The 7,202-nt window shown below is 42.3% G+C and overlaps 1 long non-coding RNA gene across 1 annotated transcript; it reads left to right on the top strand.

The window, feature by feature from the left end:
* Window positions 1-827: 827 nt before the first annotated feature.
* LOC118575658 lies at window positions 828-2,929 on the top strand. The gene is made up of 2 exons (XR_004943875.1): window positions 828-972; window positions 2,319-2,929. It is a non-coding gene; the product is annotated as an uncharacterized LOC118575658 (long non-coding RNA).
* Window positions 2,930-7,202: the final 4,273 nt, after the last annotated feature.

Below are 7,202 nucleotides of genomic sequence, written 5' to 3' on the forward strand. Positions count from 1 at the left end.
GCCATAATCAGCATTACAAAGTCTAGGACTAATACATCATTAAAGCCTCAACTAGTGTTTGAGATCTTAACCCCCCAAATGCCCTGGACTCCACACTAGGTTTCCAAATAGTCTCAGAGTAAACACAGAGGGTTTTTAAGTCTTTGTATTAGAAATTAATGATGGATATTACTGAGTACCTCATTAATTCTATAATTTTTTTAAGAACTGACTGAATAGGTTAAAGTCCTGCTACACACCTTTAACATAATAAGAGAGACAGAAATTGGAAGGAGCTATAAGGAAGCTAACAAAAATGGAAAGAAACTTATGGAGAGAGGAAAGGAATGCCAAGCATCGGACACACCATGTGCAAAGTCCCAGAGGAAGAGCCTGGAATGTTCTGATGACAGTAATTTCATGAGCCTGGGGTACAAAATCCTTCAGGGGAGAGAAAATTTTTAAAAGAAGAAAAGAAAAAACCCAGCAGTGACTGGAACTGGGATTGGGAGATAGCATAGCATTTAAGAGACTGTTCTTAGAGAGGACCAGCAACCAACCAGGGTTGAATTCCAGCATCTATATCAGAGAGCTCACAACTGCCTGTAACTCTTGCTCCAGAGGCTCTGACATCCTCTTCTGGTCTCTGTGGGTACTGCAGTTACAGCCTATACCCACACAAGGATACACACACACATACATAATGAAAAATCTTTTAAATGCTTAAACGTTCCACAAAGAAGAGCGTTGTAATCTTACCATCTAAAGATTTTTTGATCTATCTGGAAAGCAATGCAAAATGACTAAGATGTTCTTAAAAAACAGTGAAAAGGTTATATTTTTTGTGATCTCCTTGGCTACAGGAGCAGAGCAAGACCAGAGAAAAAGATAAATGAGTTACAAGGGTATTGTCAGATCTAGAAGGACGACAGTGAGTTACACCAAGTAATGGGTCCAAGAAGAGAAAGTCCACAGATCCAACATACATCCAAGGTAAAAAATGTCTTGATGACGGTGTGAGCTGCTGACCAATGTTGTGATTTAAGTAACTGAAATGACCAGACCATGCCGCCACAGCAACCAACTGACACTCCTGTGCACTTAGGAGTATTTTCTGTGTGCCCAACTCTTCTAAGTTTATATACTTACAAAGTAATTTCATCCTCAGCACTACCAAGTCAGTTAGCCTCCCCCTCCTCCACCTCACCCTACAATTTGCAAATCCATACAATCATTAAAAGATACACTTCCCATTGGGGATTTATCTCAGTAGTAGAGCACTTGCCTAGCAAGCATGAGCCCCTGGGTTCTGTCCTCAGCTCAAAAAAAAAAAAAAAAGATACACTTCCCAGCCGGGTGGGGGTGGCACACACCTTTAATCCCAGCACAAGTGGGGCAGAGCCAAGTGGTTCTCTGTGAGTTCAAGGCCAGCCTGGTCTACAGTAGAGTGAGATCCAGGACAGGCACCAAAACTACACAAAGAAACCCTGTCTCAAAACAAACAAACAAACAAAGATGCAGTTCCCAAAGCCAAACAGTCTACCTCCACTGTCTGAATTACATAAACTTAGTTAATATTCTAGTTCTTTATTATAGCCTTAATAAAAACTATGAATAAAAAAAAAAGAATAAAAACTATGAATAGCCGGGTGGAGGTGGCACATGCTTTTAATCCCAACACTTGGGAGGCAAAGATAGGCGGATCTCTGAGTTTGAGGCCAGCCTGGTCTACAGTAGAGCGAGATCCAAGACAGACACCAAAACTACACAAAGAAACCCTGTCTTGAAAAAACTATAAATGACATCAGAACCTCAGAGAAAACTGACACAAAGGAACTGTATCTTAAATTTGATCCTTAAATGATTGCAGTAAACACAGGTTCAAAATTGTACATATCGAAGTTGCCCTTGAAAAATCCATATAAATCTTATCAAGTATTACATATTGTTTTGTGCATACAATCCTGCACAAGCAGCTCAATTATAAATATATGAAGTCTACACCTGAAAAGCAACTGAGATCAAATAAGGGAAGAACAGGCTGGCATCCCCATTAAAAATTCACTGAGACACACGTTCACTAAGCAAGTGGAATTTTAACTGTATAAATTACCAGTGCCTTGCTTCCACTCCTCTGCCACATGACGGAACTTTCAAGACTTCAGTATACAAATGACAACACTCCACATATTTCACCACTTTCTCTAGTTAAAGCATGTGCTTGTCCACCTACTTAAAAGATGTAACCACCCAATAAAGAGTCGCTCACACTGATAATGTCAGTGAAATGAGTTTACATAAATTTGAATACCTGAATAAACTAGATTCTTTCCTTCCAGGACTTGTCCAAGCAAAAGACACTCTGCCTGCCATTCGAACATCTTTTTTACACCAAAACTATGGTATTTCTCCAGAACTGCTTTCGGGAGTCCCCAATTTGCCAGTAGCAGCAGGTCAATCTGGTCATCAGAAACTCTCTGCTTGCATGGCCCTTTCAGGAAAACGAAAACAATTTAATTACCTCCAACATACAACTTTAATAGTTAGCCCTCTGCTGTTGGAACTCCTACATGCTGAAATGAAACTCATTGAGAGACAAGAAACTGGTCCTGCACAGAAAAATACCAGCTAATTTTTATTTACTTGATATAATTTTGAAAACTCCTAAGAGTCACAAACAAAAATGTGTGCTATACACAATGAATAAAGAGTCTGGAACGATGGGCAGGTGAGAAGACGCTCTATGATTGATCAGAGAGCATTACAAGTCTGTTAGAGAAGTTTTTGTTTATATTTTAGTATTGAGATGTCTGCCTAACCAAAGGCAAAGAATTATGGGATGCATTGGTGCAGGCCTGTAATCCCAGCATTTGCGAAGCAGAAGCAGGATCAAGAGTTCAAGACCCCAGGCCTGCCTGACCTAGGGTAAGCCCTTGTCTCAAAAAAACAAGTAAGAACTGGGCTAACATTCTGAGGAAACAATATAAATCCCTTCCAGCTTTACTTTGGATTACAAAAAGCCTGCATCCTACGCTACACCAGGCAATCTGGTCTAAGAACTTAAGTTGTACAGGACATTATTCGAAGCAAGCCCTCAACATGGTGACAGGATCTGGCCAACTGGGAAGTTGTTTCTGTGAAGTTGTAAAGACTCCAAAAAACAAACAAACAAAACAAAAAACAAGGCGGGCGGTGGTGGCCCACGCCTTTAATTACAGCACTCGGGAGGCAGAGGCAGGAGGATCTCTGTGAGTTTGAGGCCAGCCTGGACTACAGACCATGTCCCAGCCCGGGAGGTGGACTCAGCACCGGCCTAGACGGGAGCTGAGGGCTGACACAGCTATCACCGTCTCCCGAGAATGAGTCGGAGCCGGACGCTGAACGCCGCCGTTTCCCATTCCGACGTGGAAGACTCATTGCAAACAAACTCCTCTTGGTTGTTCAGGGAACGACACAGTCCCAGACGCCTCCCATGCGGGAGAATCCCAGCCTGGTGACAGCTGAGGGCACCATCTTCCCGCCTCAGCCTTCAAACTCAGGCCTCCCGGCCTGCCCCGGAACCACAGAGTTCTCATGGCTAGAGTTACCCGACTGCCATAGAGTCGTGAAGGAAGGAGCGGCCCGCATTGATATCTGGCTTCCGGCCTCCTCCAGCCACTAGCGAAAGGGAAAGCTGTAGAGCGCCTGCGAACTTAAAGGAGCGGAACACCTGAATATGTATTCATAGATTGTCCTAAAAACATTCCTTCTGTTTTTAGCCACTTCTGGTTCGAATAGAGAGGCTGTGCTGGCAATAAAATGAGCTAATGAGCTGCCTGTACGTGGATAGATTAGGAAAGTATCTTTTTTACTATTGTTTTTATTAAGTTTGGTTTTTTCGAGAAATATTCCAAATTGTAAAACAGAACTGTGGAGAAGTGTGTAAAAAAAAAAAAAAAATAGTAATAAGGTTTTTGGTAGAGCTTAATTTGTGCTGCTTTCCTCTTTTGGAACACGTGAACTAAAGTAACAGGGGCGGAGGGGATGAGCAGAGGTCAATCCAGGGTTAAACATTCCAGGCTGTAACGTGGCAGCTTCGGTGCCGAATTATTTTGGGCTATCTCAGCCCCTTAAATAGCGACTTGTTTGGTCACACAACTCTGTTACATCCTTGTGACTATTAAGTAAGTCTTTTTGGAATGTATGAACAGATCCTTAGCTTCCACCGACTGAAGAGCTAAGCTCAGCAACTGAACCCAACAGCAGAGGTTTCTCTTGATTTGCTTTATCCATCCTACCTGATGTATCCACCGATGCATCTAAAAATGTCTTAATTTATAATTCTCTTTGATCTGTAAATATATTAAAAAGAAAAAAAAAAAAAAACCTCCGTGAAACCGCTACCAAAGAAACGTATATAGACCAATTTAAATCTGTGTTAAATATGTGGGCCATAGTCACTCATATTTAGTTCTAGATTAAACTATCTCTTATTCCCTCTTAGGTGAGAGCTGCACTTTAGTGTTGACAGTTGATAGGAAAGGTACTATCTCTGCATTCGGGTGCTATTTCAAGCATTATATGCCAAGGAACATATAATGAGAACTGGAGATTCCGGACAGATGACCTCTTTGGGGCTGAAAGAGGCTCTTTTGAAAGTGTACGAGGGGTCATTGATAGATGTGCTTTGATCGACTTTCGGACATAATTTGGCACCTGTTAATTACCTAGTTCCACAGATCCTCTCACTAAGCCAATTAGTGGGTGACAAGCCCACTCTGAAGTAACTATGGCCATTAACTCAGGGAAGAGAAAACAGGAGGAGGGGGAGGGATGGATTTAAGAAGCCCTTTAAAGGGCAATATTCTAAAATCCCACCAGAGGGAGGCATTACTTCATGAAAGAAACACTTCATTCTTGCATTCTTTTATTCAGAAATCATTCATTGGGCGTCGACTACATACTAGGCTCTGTGGCAGGGATACAGTGTTGGGATGGTTCCTGCTCTGAGAAATGAGTCTAGAGAAGGATGCAGACATTGAATAGATAAATTATAAATGTAAATTGTGACTACTACTCGGGGAGAAATGAATAGAGAACTAACAAAGGAATCCTGACTTAGAGTCACAGTGGGAACCATGTAATCCTGTTGTAGCCAAGCTGTAGACCTGCGCAGTCTAGATTTAGAAACATAACAACTGTGCTATCTTGGGCAACTTGCCTAACCCCTCTGTGCCGATTTCCACATCCTGGGATGGTAGGAATAACTATTTGGATGAGTGTGTCTGCAAAGTGCTGAGCCCAGTGCTGCCACATAAGTATGTTCAGAGAAAATTACTCTTGAGTAGTCTGATAAGCCTCGATACTAATTCAACATTGTAACGAGGAAAGAATAAGCCAGAGAAATCTCTTATGGTTAGCCTATGCAATATTAACCTATTTTATTATGTGAACTAAGATCAAATGAGGAAAACCATTAGGAAAGTATAGAAAGGAATGGTATGTGGCACCTAGCTACAAGCTTATATTCAACTTTAAATATTATTATTTTCCTGCAAATCTTCGATATCTATTCCCAATATTGTTTTAAGTCTTCAAAACTAAAACACCAAAGCCTCTTCTCAAAAACATCAGTAGCACAAACCTGGTGCCAAGCCCGTGCATGGGGAGGTCATAGGCCCTAGTAAGGAAACTACTAGTATTGATTTGCTAAGTGGACACGTCAAACAACCATCTAAATATTTATGCTTATACCCATAGGTTAATCTTGTTCTCAACACTGGCAGAGAAACCTCTTTCTGTAATTAATGCAGAGACTCATAATTGGTCACAGTGCTGAGAACTAGCTCCTCCCTAGCACCTACATAATAACCCAGACACAACAGCAGGCACCTCTAATCCCACCACTGGGAGGCTGGAGACTTGGGGCTTGCCAGGCAGCCAGTCTTGGGTGAGCTCTGGGTTCAATGAGAGACCTGGTTTGAAAAAATTCATTAGTTAATTTAAAAGGTGTGAATTGATTGAAGAGAGAAGAGTGATTGAATTCCTGGCTTTCGATAGCGTGTCTTTTCAGTTACCTTTTCATGTGCTTGTTGCCTGTGAGGGAAGACAGGAGCTAGTTGATTCTTGTGTAGGTAGATAGCTAGAGAGAGAGTTCCTAGATCAACCCCATCAAGGCTTAGGGAACCTCCAAGAATGGGGACAAACTGATCTCCAAGGGCTTCTACTTTAAGGGTCTTCCTCCCAGACGCTTGCCTCAAAGAATACACTCACTACTGAGACTTTTTTTCCTCTCTGGAAGGCCACTGGGCTCTCTCCTGCTGCTAGCCACAGATAACCCACCAAGTAGGTTCAACTGGGCTAACTTCCTGCCAGCTGGCTAACTCCTCCCCATCCCAGCTGCATGGCTGGCCACTGATAACAAGGTCAGGTGGGAAGGAGAGCTTTCTTCTCCAGGAGAATTTCAAAGGACTACACCCACTCATATCTCACCCAGTCTGGTCCTTGCTGTCATTGAAAATGACCTAACCATCCCATGCTCACAATTTCGTGGCTGGCTCACCCACACCTACCCTAACAAGGTTGGCCTTATCGTGCTGCCCTGGAGAGGTGCAATCCCTTAATACAATGAGAGAATCAAATTAGAACACACTAATAGGAGGTGGGGCCTGATTGGATGAAGTGGGTCAGTATGGGTATGTCTTTGAAAGTTATACTTGGCCTCTTGTCAATTTCCTGTTTCTTCTCTGCCAGGCGTTGGACAGTGTCCATCTCCACCTGTTCCTGTTACAATAACTGAGTCTTCACCATGGTTCCAGAATCAAATCAATAAACCAAGTGATTAGGGACTAATATCTGAAACTGAGCTAAAATAAAAATTTCCCCCTTAAATGGTTCCCCCACACACACAATGCCAGGTATTTTGTCACAGTGATGTTAAACAAAATAAGGGGTTGGGGACTTAGCTCAGTGGTAGAGCACTTGCCTAGCAAGTGCAAGGCCCTGAATTCAATCTTCAGCTCTGGAAAAAAAAAAAGAAAGAAAGAAAGAAAGAAAGAAACTAAATAAACAACCAAACAAAAACTAATAGATAATGGGTGCCAGTGGTATGGGGGTCATTGTTGCTGTGATTGTGTTGGTTTTATTGGTAGCTCAGATGCAAACATGGATAGAAATGTGGACAGGCCAGGTGAGGTGGCACAGGCCTTTAATCCCAGCATTCAGGAGGCAGAGCCAGGTGGATC

Source organism: Onychomys torridus, unplaced genomic scaffold (genome assembly GCF_903995425.1).
Source record: "Onychomys torridus unplaced genomic scaffold, mOncTor1.1, whole genome shotgun sequence".
NCBI classification, from domain to species: Eukaryota; Metazoa; Chordata; class Mammalia; order Rodentia; family Cricetidae; genus Onychomys; species Onychomys torridus.